The following is a 16,264-nucleotide window of genomic DNA, read 5'->3' as shown; positions in this document are numbered from 1 at the left end:
ATGGTACCTTACTCCTCTCATCCCCACCTCCACTACTCTACTGATGATTTTTCTTCTAGATGGGGACAAAGTGGAAACAGTGACAGATTTTATTTTCTTGGGCTCCAAAATCACCGCAGACCATGACTGTGGCTGTGAAATTAAAAGACGCTTGCTTCTTGGAAGAAAAGCTATGACAAACTAGACAGCATGTTAAAACTCAGAGATATTACTTTGCCAACAAAGGTCTGTATAGTCAAAGCTATGGTTTTTCCAGCAGTCATGTACAGACATGAGAGCTGGACCATAAATAAGGCTGAGCACTGAAGAACTGATGCTTTTGAATTGTGGTGTTGGAGAAGACTCTTAAGAATTCCTTGGGACAGCAAGTTGATCAAATAAGTTAATCCTAACGGAAATCAACCCTGAATATTTATTGGAGGAACTGATGCGGAAGCTGAAGCTCCAGTACCTTGGCCACCTGATGTGAAGAGCCATTTCATTGGAAAAGACCCTGATGCTGGAAAGATTAAGGGCAGGAGGAGAAGGGGGCAGCAGAAGATGAGATAGTTGGATGGATTCACTGACTCATGTTCAATGAGCATGAGTCTGAGCAAGCCCCGGGAGATAGTGAAGGACGGGGAAGCCTGGGATGCTGTTGTCCATGGGGTTGCAAAGAGTTGGACATGACTTAGCAACTGAACAACAACAACAAAGAAACAGTTGAGAAGGATGCCCACTGCTTCTGCTAGTTAGCAGGCAGAACATGGAGCCACAAAGTAGAAAGGAAGATTAAAGGGTGGAAGAAACTGAGGTCACTGGCAGTCCAAATTGCTAATGGACTGGAAATGCAAGATAAAAGACAAGTGCTAGTTACATGGATGCCAGGAGAGAGCAGTACACAGGTACTTACTTAGGGAAGAAAGTAGGATGGCAGGCACTGAGTGCAGGGCTGGAGGAGATGGGAGGAGCTGGAGGCAAAGACTGGTCCGGAGAGCTAGGGAGAGGACAGAAGGTGGATGAACTTAGTCTTGTACCTTCCTTAGCATTTACTAGAAGTAAGGGGACTTCCCTGGTAATGCATTGGTTAAGACTCTGTGCACCCAATGCAGAGGATGTGGGTTTGATTCCGGTCAGGGAACTAAGATCCCACATGCTGTACAGCAACTAACCTTGCAAGTTCTGAAGCCTGTGTGCCACAACTAGAGAGTCCGTGCACCACAATAAAAGATCCCGCTTGGCGCAGTGAAGATCTCATGTGCTGCAACTAAGACCTGATGCAGCAGAGTAAATAAAAAAAAAAAGAATGAAAGTTAAGCTTACTCTGCCAGCTAAAGCACAGTGACCAGCTGAGGTGCTTTGCTGAAGCAAAGAGAATACGGGATGGGAAGTAGAAAGTAGTGATAAATGCCAGCTACAACCACACAACTGGTCACAGAAATGAGGACTAAAATTGTTACAAGTATTTCCTTATTTTGTTATACATGTTTGTGTTATATAGACATAAATTAGCAAATATCTTTTTTATTTCCTTTCTTCTTTTCTTCTCTTATCTTAACCCTCTTAAGATAAGCCGTATTGACTTTTTGTCAGTACTTCAGTATTTCTAGGGCTTCCCAGGTGGCACTAGTAATAAAGAACCTGCCTGCCAGTGCAGCAAAGATTTAAGAGATATGGGTTCAATCCCTGGGTCGGGAAGATCCCCTGGAGGAGGGCATGGCAACTCACTGCAGTATTCTTGCCTGCAGAATCCCATGGACCGAGGATCCTGGAGGGCAATGGTTCATAATGTGGCAAAGAGTTGGACATGATTGAAGCAACTTCAGTTCAGTTCAGTCGCTCAGTCGTGTCCAACTCTTTGTGACCCCATGAATCGCAGCACGCCAGGCCTCCCTGTCCATCACCATCTCCCGGAGTTCACTCGAACTCGCATCCATTGGGTCAGTGATGCCATCCAGCCATCTCATCCTCTGTCATCCCCTTTTCCTCCTGCCCCCAATCCCTCCCAGCATCAGAGTCTTTTCCAATGAGTCAACTCTTCGCATCCTGCTGGGCCCTTCAAGGAATTCCAATAACATTTCTGTCATTTGGAGCCTCCCTAAAATCCAAAATGCATTTGCTTCTTTAAGAATTTAGCAAAGATTAATTAAACCATATAAAACTTTAAGGGGCATATCATCTGACCAACTTTCATTCCCATGAAATTCTGTATTTAAGGTTTGTTTCCTAAGACTACCCCTTGTTCCTGCTAATAAATTTTAGTAACCAACTGGTTTTGCTTTGATTGTTTATAGTCTAAACTTATTTGACCTGTGTAAAAGGAAGGATACACAGTTATAGCTATAACTCACACACAGATTTCAATCTATAAAAAGTTTAAAAATGTAACCAGATTTTTAAAAATTTTAGTACAAGATATTCAATGGCTATTATATCTCCCAAATAATGATCTGGCTCAGTCAAGAAATGACATTCTTGAGGGAAAAAAAATAGTTTACTTAGTTTATGTGTACTCTTTTTTTTTTCTTTAGGGAGAGTACTCATGTTTTCCTAGGCTTTTTTATTTGTTTGCTTGTTTTGAATGTTATTCAGTCTCTCTCTAAGCTCTTGTTTTCTCAGTCAACAATCTGATTAGAGCCAGACAATGTCTGTCCCAGAAAGATAAGAAATCTGCCTAGCAGAAAATTAAGGAATCTTAGTTCCAAGTGAGGCTGTTTTACTCACTGACGTAGTGAATTAGAGGAAACAAACTGGAAGTGAGAGGACAAATGGAGATTTCTAAATGTGTTTTCCCATCATTATGGCTATTAATAGAACCCTTGCTTTTTCCAAAAAATTACTGGATAATATTTGTGCTGTGATATATATCCATAATGACTAAAGGCATTGTAGAGGTAGAAAAACAGAAGCTTATAATAATTGGAAAAAAAAAAAAAACATTTATCAAAGAAGTCATTGAAAGATATCTTTCTTCAATGTTCTAAACAAAGAAAAACATTTTGCAGATAAAAGAAAGTGAAGTCCCTCAGTTGTGTCTGACTCTTTGCGACCCCATGGACCGTAATTTACCAGGCTCCTCTCTCCATGGGATTTTCCAGGCAAGAGTACTGGAGCTGGTTGCCATTTCCTTCTCCAGGGGATCTTCCCAACCCAGCGAACGAACTGGGTCTCCCGCATTTCAGGCAGACATTTCACCGTCTGAGCCACCAGCGAAGCCAAAATAAGTATGCTAGAATAAGTATTCTAGAAGCTAGAATAAGTATGCTAAACATACTCTACTGCTTCTCCTAGCTAAAAATACTAGTGAGACCAGAAGTTACACTATTTTGGTGGAATAAATAGCATAATTGTTCTATAATCTCTTCCCTAATTTCTTTGGGAATGAAAGCCTATGGAGAGAACAGAGCTGGTACTACCTGGTCATTGGTAAATTTTTCTAAAGAAAGGGTAAGCCTTTTGTAAGCTCCTTTGTCTTCCCTGGTGGCTCAGATGGTGAAGAGTCTGTCTGCAATGCAGGAGACCTGGGTTTGATTCCTGGGTTGGTAAGATCCCCTGGAGAAGGAAATGGCGGCCCACTCCAGTATTCTTGCCTGGAAAATCCCATGGACGGCGGAGCCTGGTAGGCTACTGTCCATGGGGTCTCAAAAGTAAACTTTTGAAGCTACTTAGCACAAGCAAAAAAATGTAAGCAGTGGTGAATGGGGTTTTTCCCTTGGGATTTAGTACTTTTCCTTTCTCCAGACATCCCACACACTGAGGCAGCAGAAAGCTAGTGAGAGACAACCGAGACAGCATGGCCATGGGAGGCACTCAGCTTCTAAGTGAAGAGTGAAAGGGGCTTACTGAGTAGAAGGCACTGGGGCAGGCTTTGCATGGAGCCTGAACCAAGCACTCCTGAAGCAGTGCTTCTCTAAACATGGGTGGCTCACCTGCACTACCACCTCCCTGCAGGTGTTTGGACAAATGACTTCCTGATCCTACACTTGATGTACTCAGAATCTCTGAAGATAGACCTCCAAATCTGCTCCATCAGCAAGCAACCTGGGTGATTTTAAACAGTCAACTTGAAAAGATCCATTGATCGAGATTTCCCTGGCAGTCCAGTGGTTAAGAATCTGTGCTTCCACTGCAGGTTCTATCCCTGGTTGGGGAACTAAAATCTCTCATGCTGTGCGGTGTGGCCAAACCACCCCCCACCAAAACAAAAAACCAATTAAACAAAAAAAAATTAAAAAATTAAACCTCCCAAAATGAAAAGATTTCTCCAGTCTGTTTACAGTGTGTTCTAGGAAGAGAGCTTCCCAGGTGGCTCAGATGGTAAAGCATCTGCCTGCAATGCCAGAGACCAGAGTTCGATTCCTAGGTTGGGAAGATCCCCTGGAGAAGGAAATGATAACCCACTCCAGTACCCTTGCCTGGAAAATCCCATGGACGGAGGAGCCTGATAGGCTACAGTCCATGGGGTCACAAAGAGTCGGACACGACTGAGCGACTTCACTTCACTTCACTTCTGCGAAGAGGGGTCTACACTGTACTCTGCTGCTATCTTAGTTGATTTAGTGAGTCATTTCAGTTTGCTCACCCTGCTGTGGAATTTGAAGGGGATGGGGAAGAGGTCATTGCAAGCAATGGTTCCAAACTTTAGCTGTGGGTCAGAATCACATGGATATCTTTTATTTATTTTGTATTGAACTGAAGATTTACAATCGGAGAAGGAGATGGCACCCCACTCCAGTACTCTTGCCTGGAAAATCCCATGGACGGAAGAGCCTGGTGGGCTGCAGTCCATGGGCTCGTGAAGAGTCGGACAGGACTGAGCGACTTCACTTTCACTTTTCACTTTCATGCATTGGAGAAGGAAATGGCAACCCACTCCAGTGTTCTTGCCTGGAGAATCCCAGGGACGGGGGAGCCTGGTAGGCTGCCATCTATGGGGTCGCGCAGAGTCAGACACGACTGAAGCGACGCAGCAGCAGCAACAGAAGATTTACAATACTGGATCAGTTTGAGGTGTGCATCTTTGGACTCTTTTGCGTTATAGGTTATTATAAGATACTGACATGATATATAGTTCTGTGTGCTATACAGTAAACCCTTGTTATTTATTTTATATATAGTAGTGTGTATCTATTAATCCCACAATCCTAATTTATCCCTCCCCTTTCCCTTTCCCTTTTGGAAACTATAAGTTTGCTTTCTATTTCTGTGAGTCTGTTCTGTTTTGTAAAATAAGTTGACTTGTATTATATTTTTTAAGCTTCCACATATTAAGTGATGTGATATATATTTGTCTTTTTCTGCCTGACTTACTTCACTAAGTATGATAATTTCTAGGTCCATCCATATTGCTGCAAATGGCAATATTTTCATTCTGTTTTATGACTGAGCAATATCCCATTGTATGTATATATACCACATCTTCTTTATCCATCACATGAATGACATAAATATCTTTTACAAGTTGCTTTGGCCATAACCCAGAGCAATTAAAATCAAAAGTTCCCATTTGAGATCCAGATATCCCTGATGGCTCAGTTGGTGAGGAATCCACCTGCAATGCAAAAGATCCCAGTTCAATTCCTGAGTCAGGAAGATCCCCTGGAGAAGGGAAAGGCTACCTTCTCCAGTATTCTGGCCAGAGAATTCCATGGACTGTATAGTCCATGGGGTCTCAAAGAGTCAGACACAACTGAAAGACTTCACTAAAAGCATTAATAAGGAAATGGCAACCCACTCTAGTGTTCTTGCCTGGAGAATCCCAGGGACGGGAGAGCCTGGTGGGCTGGTGGGCTGCCGTCTACGGGGTTGCACAGAGTCAGACACAACTGAAGCGACTTAGCAGCAGCAGCAGCAGCAGTGACTGTAATGGGCAACCAAATAGGAGCACCATTGCACAGAAAGAAGGGACCTTAACCCTTTTTGTACCACGTATGCCCTCTCAAAATGTTTGAGATACGTTGAAAATACATAGTATTGGGACTTCCCTGGTAGTTCAATGGTTAAGACTCTGTGCTCCCAATGCAATGGGCATAAGACTGATCCCTGATTAAGGAACTAAGATCATGCATGCCACATGATGCACCCTCCATATACAAAGGAAAGTATTATACTAATGCATGGTTATCAAAAATTAAAACAGATTTTATTTAGGTGGGCCATTTTTGAATGTCAAAATGGTCTTAAAACCGTTAGTAATTCTATGTGGTTCAGCCAAATAGTAACACGTACTTGTTGTTTAGTCGCTAAGCCATGTCTGATTCTTTTGTGACCCCATGGACTGTAGCCCTCCAAGCTCCTCTGTCAGTGGGATTTCCCAGGCAGGCAAGAATACTGGAGTGGGTTTCCATTTCTTTGCCAGGAGATTTTCCCAACCAAGGGATTAAGCCCACATCTCTTGCATTGGCAGGCAGATTCTTTACCATTGAGTCACCAGGGAAGCCCAATATGTACTTATTAGATAGTAAATTAAAAAGATATAACAGTAAGCATAATAAATGACATGATTTCAAAGAAGTAACAAACACTATTTCAAGGTGTCTGCAACAATTGCAAGTAATCTGTAAATGGCTGTGATTTCTGTTGGTGATTTGAATACTACTATGATTCATAATTTCCAGAGAGCAGAGGCATCTGCTGGGAGCATATTATGAACACAAACCCCGAATGGGCTGTATCTCTGGGGTCCATCAGAGCAGCAGCCAGCTCCATTCCCTCTTCATCTCCAGGTAAAAGAATTAGTTCTTCAACCAGAAATAATTTGATAAGTGGAAAGATACCTCAAATTAAAAAGAATAATCAATAAAGATTCTAGTTTTTCATCTTTTGGGGCCATTTCTATTTCTCCCATGAATTTCTGTCCACATTCTTGTCAAAATGTTATGTCTCTCTTTAGTAGCTCTTTATATATTAGAGATGTTAATTGATCTCTCTTTTGGTCAAAAATTAACAAAATTTACCAATTTGTCATTTATCTGTTTGCTTTATACATGGGTGTCTTTGATAAACAGATATTATATTCAAAGATTAATCTTTGCAATTTCTTTAAAAGATCTTTACCTTGTCAGTTCAAGGTGAACATATACCTTGGTTTACATGCTTACTTTCAACTCCTTACTCTTTATTTTGAAATATAAGTAAAGAGGTTTGTTTATTTTCTAAATAGTAAACAAATTATTTTAACATTCACTATGGTGAGAAGAAATGCAAAAAAAGCAAAATGGCTGTCTGGGGAGGCCTTACAAATAGCTGTGAAAAGAAGAGAAAGCGAAAGGCAAAGGAGAAAAGGAAAGATATAAGCATCTGAATGCAGAGTTCCAAAGAATAGCAAGAAGAGATAAGAAAGCCTCCCTCAGCGATCAATGCAAAGAAATAGAGGAAAACAACAGAATGGGAAAGACTAGAGATCTCTTCAAGAACATTAGAGATACCAAGGGAACATTTCATGCAAAGATGGGCACAATAAAGGACAGAAATGGTATGGACCTAACAGAAGCAGAAGATATTAAGAAGAGGTGGCAAGAATACACAGAAGAACTGTACAAAAAAGATCTTCACGACCCAGATAATCACAATGGTGTGATCACTCACCTAGAGCCAGACATCCTGGAATGTGAAGTCAAGTGGGCCTTAGCAAGCATCACTACAAACAAAGCTAGTGGAGGTGATGGAATTTCAGTTGAGCTATTTCAAATCCCGAAAGATGATGCTGTGAAAGTGCTGCACTCAATATGACAGCAAATTTGGAAAACTCAGCAGTGGCGACAGGACTGGAAAAGGTCAGTTTTCATTCCAATCCCAAAGAAAGGCAATGCCAAAGAATGCTCAAACTACCGCACAATTGCACTCATCTTACAGATCAGCCCTGGGATTTCTTTGGAAGGAATGATGCTAAAGCTGAAACTCCAGTACTTTGGCCACCTCATGTGAAGAGTTGATTCATTGGAAAAGACCCTGATGCTGGGAGGGATTGGGGGCAGGAGGACAAGGGAATGACAGAGGATGAGATGGCTGGATGGCATCACTGACTCGATGGACATGAGTCTGGGTGAACTCCGGGAGTTGGTGATGGACAGGGAGGCCTGGCGTGCTGCGATTCATGGGGTCGCAGAGAGTCGGACACGACTGAGCGACTGATCTGATCTGATCTACATGCTAGTAAAGTAGTGCTCAAAATTCTCCAAGCCAGTCTTCAGCAATACGTGAACCGTGAACTTCCAGATGCTCAAGCTGGTTTTAGAAAAAGCAGAGGAACCGGAGACCAAATTGCCAACATCTGCTGGATCATCGAAAAAGCAAGAGACTTCCAGAAAAACATCTATTTCTGCTTTATTGACTATGCCAAAGCTTTTGACTGTGTGGATCACAATAAACTGTGGAAAATTCTGAAAGAGATGGGAATACCAGACCACCTGACCTGCCTCTTGAGAAATTTGTATGCAGGTCAGGAACAGACTGGTTCCAAATAGCAAAAGAAGTACGTCAAGGCTGTATATTGTCACTCTGCTTATTTAACTTCTATGCAGAGTACATCATGCGAAACGCTGGGCTGGAAGAAGCACAAGCTGGAATCCAGATTGTGGGGAGAAATATCTATAACCTCAGATATGCAGATGATACCACCCTTATGACAGAAAGTAAAGAGGAACTAAAAAGCCTCTTGATGAAGGTGAAAGAGGAGAGTGAAAAAGTTGGCTTAAAACTCAACATTCAGAAAACAAAGATCATGGCATCTGGTTCCATCACTTCATGGGAAATAGATGGGGAAACAGTGGAAACAGTGTCAGGCTTTATTTTTTGGGGCTCCAAAATCACTGCCTATGGTGACTGCAGCCATGAAATTAAAAGACGCTTACTCCTTAGAAGGAAAGTTATGACTAACCTAGATAGCATATTGAAAAGCAGAGACATTACTTTGCCAACAAACGTCCTTCTAGTCAAGGCTATGGTTTTTCCAGTGGTCATGTATGGATGTGAGAGTTGGACTGTGAAGAAAGCTGAGTACTGAAGAATTGATGCTTTTGAACTGTGGTGTTGGAGAAGACTCTTGAGAGCCCCTTGGACTGCAAGGAGATCCATCCAGTCCATTCTGAAGGAGATCAGCCCTGGGATTTCTTTGGAAGGAATGATGCTAAAGCTGAAACTCCAGTACTTTGGCCACCTCATGCAAAGAGATGACTCATTGGAAAAGACTCTGATGCTGGGAGGGATTGGGGGCAGGAGGAGAAGGGGACAACAGAGGATTAGATGGCTGGATGGCATCACTGACTCGATGGACGTGAGTTTGGGTGAACTCCGGAAGTTGGTGGTGGACAGGGAGGTCTGGCGTGCTGCGATTCATGGGGTCACAAAGAGTTGGACACGACTGAGTGACTGAACTGAACTGAACTGATGGTGAGAAATACCAGGAAAGATAAAAGCAGCCTCTGACAACTTGAAACTGACCTGACACCATCAGCCAACTTAGGACTAGACCTTGATGTTCTTCTGTTGAACATAAACACAGAACATATAAACACAGAACATCAACATCAGACAAAGCCATCTGATACTGAAATAAAGGAAGAAAAAGCAAGATACTTATACAGACCTTCTAGGACACCCATCCGTCCAACCTCCCACCCCAACCCAAACACACACACACACACTTCAGCACTTGTGCTGACAAAACCTGTTACAGCCCAAGCCTAGAGGAAGCAGGGTCCACTTGTTGTTCTGTCTGTTCCAGGACCCTGCTCACCTTACCCTCAGGCCCTCCTGAAGTTCAGTGTTTGGTGCTGATGTCTTACCTTGACCAGAGAGAATGGGGCTATACTTCAAGCTTCCAATCCAGCATGTAAGGGTCTTAGAAGTCATCACTCCATCCCAACAAATGAAAAAGCAGAACAAACTGAAAAATCAACAATTCTTCTTAGATCTATCAGAGAAGTGAGGTTGTTACTGAAAGCTCAGCCTCTCTGTACTCTGGTGCTGAATCAAATCCCAGGGAAAGAGTTGTGGGTAAAGCAGAAAAGGATAGCTTTATTGCTTTGCCAGGCTTAGAGAGACACACTGAGCTTCTGCATTGAAAAACTACATGTCTCAACTCCAGAGAACTTGATGAAGATAGGTCAGAGGTGGGGTCTCTGACAAGATTAGGGCGTGAGCAGGGCTTTCACTACTTAGTCTCATCTCAGGTCTCCTAATCTTGATGAGCTTCTCTAGTCCCTTTAATCTTGCTTCAGGTGATTTCTTGACTTAGTCACTCAGTTTGACTCTTTGCGACCCCATGAACTGCAGCACGCCAGGCTTCCCTGTCCATCACCAACACCCAGATCCTACCCAAACTCATGTCCATTGAGTTGGTGAGGCCATCCAACTGCCTCATCCTCTGTCATCCCCTTCTCCTCCTGCCTTCAATCTTACCCAGCATCAGAGTCTTTTCAAATGAGTGAGCTCTTTGCATCAGGTGGCCAAAGTACTGGAGTTTCAGCTTTAGCATCATTCCTTCCAAAGAAACCCAGGTCTGATCTCCTTCAGAATGGACTGGTTGGATCTCCTTGCAGTCCAAGGGACTCTCAAGAGTCTTCTCCAACACCACAATTCAAAAGCATCAATTCTTTGGTGCTCAGCTTTCTTTAGAGTTCAACTCTCACATCCATACATGACTACTGGAAAAACTGTAGCCTTGATTAGATGGATATTTGTTGGCAAAGTAATGTCTTTGTTTTTCAATATGCTGTCTAGGTTGGTCATAACTTTCCTTTCAAAGAGTAAGCGTCTTTTAATTTCATGGCTGCAGTCACCATCTGCAGTGATTTTGGAGCCCAGAAAAATAAAGTCAGCCACTGTTTTCACTGTTTCCCCATCTATTTCTCATAAAGTGATGGGACCAGATGCCATGATCTTCGTTTTCTGAAGGTTGAATTTTAAGCCAACTTTTTCACTCTCCTCTTTCACTTTCATCAAGAAGCTCTTTAGTTCTTCTTCCTTTCTGCCATAAGGGTGGTATCATCTGCATATCTGAGGTTATCGATATTTCTCCCAGCAATCTTGATTCCAGCTTGTGCTTCCTCCAGCCGAGCATTTCTCATGATGTACTCTGCATATAAGTTAAATAAACAGGGTGACAATATACAGCCTTTATGTACTCCTTTTCCTATTTGGAACCAGTCTGTTGTTCCATGTCCTGTTCTAACTGTTGCTTCCATACCTGCATACAGGTTTCTCAGGAGGCAGGTCAGGTGGTCTGGTATTCCCATCTCTTTCAGAATTTTCCATGGTTTATTGTGATCCACACAGTCAAAGGCTTTGGCATAGTCAATTAAGCAGAAATAGATGTTTTTCTGGAACTCTCTTGCTTTTTTGATGATCCAATGGAAGTTAGCAATTTGATCTCTGGTTCCTCTGCCTTTTCTAAAACCAGCATGAACATCTGAAAGATAATGGTTCATGTATTGCTAAAGCCTGGCTTGGAGAATTTTGAGCATTACTTTACTGGTGTGTGAGATGAGTGCAATTGTGCGGTAGTTTGAGCATTCTTTGGCATTGCCTTTCTTTGGGATTGGAATGAAAACTGACCTTTTCAGTCCTGTGGCCACTACTGAGTTCTCCAAATTTGCTGACATATTGAGTGCAGCACTTTCACAGCATCATCTTTCAGGATTTGAAATAGCTCAACTGGAATTCCATCACCTCCACTAGCTTTGTTTGTAGTGATGCTTGCTAAGGCCCACTTGACTTCACATTCCAGGATGTCTGGCTCTAGGTGAGTGATCACACCATTGTGATTATCTGGGTCGTGAAGATCTTTTTTGTACAGTTCTTCTGTGTATTCTTGCCACCTCTTCTTAATATCTTCTGTTTCTGTCAAGTCCATACCATTTTTGTCCTTTATTGTGCCCATCTTTGCATGAAATGTTCCCTTGGTATCTCTAATTTTCTTGAAGAGATCTCTAGTCTTTCCCATTCTATTGTTTTCCTCTATTTCTTTGCACTGATCACAGAGGAAGGCTTTCTTATCTCTCCTTCCTATTCTTTGGAACTCTGCATTCAAATGGGTATATCTTTCCTTTTCTCCTTTGCTTTTCACTTCTCTTCTTTTCACGGGTATTTGTAAGCCCTCCTCAGACAGCCATTTTTCTTTTTTGCGTTTCTTTTTCTTGGGGATGGTTTTGATCCCTGTCTCCTGTACAATGTCACGAACCTCTGTCCATAGTTCATCAGGCCCTCTGTCTAACAGATCTAGAAATCAGATTGATTATATTCTTTGCAGCCAAAGATGGAGAAGGTCTATACAGTCAGCAAAAACTAGACCAGGAGCTGACTGTTGCTCAGATCATGAACTCCTTATTGCCAAATTCAGATTTAAATTGAAGGAAGTGGGGAAAATCACTAAACCATTCAGTATGACCTAAAACAAATCCCTTATGACTGTACAGTGGAAGTGAGAAATAGATTTAAGGGACTAGATTTCTTTACAGCTCTTCCCTTATTAGCAACAATTTGAATCCCTTTGGAACTCAGGGAAGGTTATAATGGCTGGAGTCTTGCCTACAAGAAATGGAGGACAGAAAGGCTTCCATTTCTGGGAGCCCCATAGGCCCCTGCTCGGCTTCAAAGTCCCAGGGCAAACCACTCCCCTCCTCCCCCCACAACTGGAGAGACAGGCAGATTCAGAGAATTACAACTTAAGTTGAAAACCTCCTCACAGATAGAAACCTTCTTAGGCACTGGTGGTAGGGCAGGAAATCCTGAGCTGTAATTGACAAATTGCTGGGGGCTCAGTGTCATCAATCAAGTCTGGAAGTTAAAAACTCCAGGGGCTCTAGTTATTGGTGGTCCCCACACTTGTGTGAGTTTTATCCTTAGGAGTTCTACCAGATTCTCACATTGCAAATCCAAGAAAAAGTAGTTAGACTGAAATATACTGTAGCAGTCTGTTGTTCACAAGGCTCCTCTGTGATAGCTTATGGTTAACGATGTCGGATTCAAGATTTCCAAAGAAGATTTAGCTTCTGGACCAGGAATCAGGTTTGGTATAGCAGAGTTTTATTAAAATAAGAAGGGACAGAGAAAGCTTCTGATATAGACATCAAAAGGGGGACAGAGAGTGTACCACTTGCTAATCTTAGCAAGGGAGCTATATACTTTTTAAATTGGCTATTACAATAAATCAAAAGAATGTCTCAAGGTTGTAAAGATCTTACTAGACCCACTCTGCAATTTACATTTTAAGATGACACGATTAGAACTAACAGTAGATCTTACCAGACTCACTCCCATAATATACATTTTAAGATGACAGGATTATTCTGAAGGTTCTAAGAAGGAGAAACATGTCCTCAAGCAGGATACATTGTTGTTATATACAGAGTTTAAGAAAAAACATATCCTTGAGCAAGATGAGATGTTTTGTTGTGCAATCATCAGCTTTGGGCTTAAAGAAAAAAGTTTGTCCTTTTCTCCCACTTGAGAACTCCAGACCCTTATCTCCTCTTCGAGAGCCCCAGACCCCTCTCTCCTCCTCAGGGACCCCAGACTTCTTATCAGCCTACCTAGGAATTGACTCTCTCACCTGAATAAAAACTTTACCACAGCCTCACCAACCTAGGAGAAGGGAACTATCCAATCCTATCCCTCTGGCCATCCAGCTTCATCTAAGTGTGGGAAAAGCACTGAGAAGCACTGGTAAAATACACAGCCCAAGGGCACAGGCTCTCTAAAATACTAGGACTTAATCATAGGATTATAAAATACTTCTCCTCCCCAACTCTTTAACAGCAGTTCCTTTTACCCAGTATATCATGTGTGACTTTCAACAAAAATTTTCAAGGTGTACCAAAATGTAAAATAGACAGTTTGAAGAGAGACAGCAAGGACCAGAACCAGACTCAGATATGGCAGGGACATTGGAATTTTCAGAGCAATTTGAAGCAGCTATGATTAAGATGCTATGACTTCTCTGGTGGTCTGGTGATTAAGACTCTACAATGCCAATGCAGGGAGCCCAGATTGGATCCCTGATCAGGGAACTATATCCCACAAGCCACAACTAAGACCTGGAGTAGCTAAATAAATATATAAATAAAGTATGCTAAGGACTCTAATGGAAAAAGTAGACATGTGAGAGCAAACGGATGAGTAATGTGTGAGCAGAGAGATGGAAATTCTAAGAATTAAAAACAAATACCAGAGTTCAAAAATGCTAGCAGAAAGGAAGAATACCTTTGATCTGCTGCTGCTGCTGCTGCTAAGTTGCTTCAGTCGTGTCCGACTCTGTGCGACCCCATAGACGGCAGCCCACCAGGCTCCCCCATCCCTGGGATTCTCCAGGCTTTGATCAGCAGTCCCCAACTTTTTGGTACTAGAGATGGTTACATGGAGGACAGTTTTCTCATGCACAATGGGAGAGGGATGGTTTAAAAGCACACATCTAGATTCCTTGCATGCACAGTTCATAGTGTGATCACACCCCTATTGAAGGAGGAAACAGACAGAGCTGGACTCCATCTTAGGCCAGGCTGTGAACATTAGGCTACATGCATGGTCAGCTTCCCAATGGACTCTGAACTTTGTGCCCGGTATCTACAGAAACAGCATACCAATGGAAAACCAGAACCCCTGGAGCCTCAGGACTTGTACTTGGACTCTCCATCCAAAAGAATATGCTAATTATCTCTGTAACAGAACAAAGTCATAAATTCCATTATGTTTATTGGGATATGACCACAGGCCTATTGATAAATGTCCACTGTTTAACTATCTAGGCTTATGACACATGAATCATGGGTTAACTTTGACCGTATCTCTCTTTTACTTTGTCCAGACTAGTTTCAAGGAATTTGGGGAGGTGGGTTTGAGCAAGTACACTTTGGGTATATAAGGTTGTCACAAAAACTGGTCGGGGTCCTTGGCTAAGAGGAGACCCTACCTTGGGCCCGCTGGTGTAATAAACTGCACTCCACTATCTGCATTGTCCTTCTGAGTGAGTTTGGTTCCTGGAACGCATGGCTACAACACTATGAGAATCTAATACTGCCACTGATGTGACAGGAGGCAGAGCTCAGGTGGTAGTGGGAGAGATAGAGAGTGGCTGCAAATACAGATGAAGCTTTACTTGCTTATCCACTGCTTACCTCCTACTATGCAACCCAGTTCCTAACAGGCTATGGACCGGTACTGGTACATGGCCCGAGGGGTGGGGACCCCTGACTTTGATGGTCTCATTACTAGACTACATACAGCTGAGGAAGGAATCTCTGCTCTTCAGGATATGACAACATTACTGAGTCCCGGCTCACTCTGCTTGCCACACAAGTCAATAGATCAGAGGTGAGGAGTTGAGGCAAGGAATATGACTTTATTTGGAAAGCTGGATCACCAAGATGGCAGACCAATGTCTCAAAATAGCTATCTTATAAGGGTCTGGATTCCAGTTTCCTTCACAGAACAGAGAGAGAGGAGGTGAGAAGTAAAGTAAAAAGGCCATTTACCTTGCTAAATAGGAGGGGATATATTAATTTCTTCTATTCTGCCGCCTTTCACAGGTTGGCTTGGTCAGATTCTCTCCAACAAAGGCACTTTAGTTGAACAGTCAGGTAGAGGGGCAGGGTTCCCTGAGGCAGGTCATTATGTATGATTATAATAACAAAAAGCAATGAAAAACAAAGATTAAAGCCAAAGAAACAGATCCAACGTGGAGTCAGAGTTGGCTCTTTCCTGCAAAAACAATAGAAACAACTGAAAAGTAAGCAAAAAAAGAGAGATAAAAAGGAAACAGACTATCTAAGAAATGTGAGATAATGAAAGAAGATGTAACATACTCATAATGGAAACACAAAGAGAAGAAACACAAGAAACAATTGAAGCAATTAAGGCCAAGAATTTCCCCAAATTAAAAGCTCTGTATAGTCAAAGCAATGGTTTTTCCAGTAATCATGTATGGATGTGAGAGTTGGACCATAAAAAAGACTGAACACCAAAGAACTGATGCTTTCAAACTGCAGTGTTGGAGAAGACTCTTGACAGTCATTTGGATTGCAAGGAGATCAAACCAATCAATCCTAAAGGAAATCAACCCTGAATAGTCATTTGAAGGATGGTTGCTGAAGCTCTAATACTTTGGTCACCTGATTCAAAGAGCCGACAAAATGGAAAAGACCCTGATACTGGAAAGACTGAAGACAAAATGTGAATGGGGTGGCAGAGGAAGAGATGGTTAGATAGCAACATTAACTCCATGGACATGAATTTGACCAAACTCCAGGAGATAGTGAGAGATAGAGCAGCCTGTTGTGCTGTAGTCCAT

The 16,264-nt window shown here is 42.3% G+C and overlaps 1 long non-coding RNA gene across 1 annotated transcript; it reads right to left on the bottom strand.

The window, feature by feature from the left end:
* Positions 1 to 5,382: 5,382 nt before the first annotated feature.
* Positions 5,383 to 10,306, bottom strand: LOC123335092. Its single transcript, XR_006553404.1, has 2 exons — positions 9,765 to 10,306; positions 5,383 to 5,530 (listed from the first exon to the last, which is right to left on the bottom strand). It is a non-coding gene; the product is annotated as an uncharacterized LOC123335092 (long non-coding RNA).
* Positions 10,307 to 16,264: the final 5,958 nt, after the last annotated feature.

This window comes from Bubalus bubalis, chromosome 9 (assembly GCF_019923935.1).
Source record: "Bubalus bubalis isolate 160015118507 breed Murrah chromosome 9, NDDB_SH_1, whole genome shotgun sequence".
Taxonomy (NCBI): Eukaryota; Metazoa; Chordata; class Mammalia; order Artiodactyla; family Bovidae; genus Bubalus; species Bubalus bubalis.
This window is presented reverse-complemented; position numbering and strand designations above follow the sequence as displayed.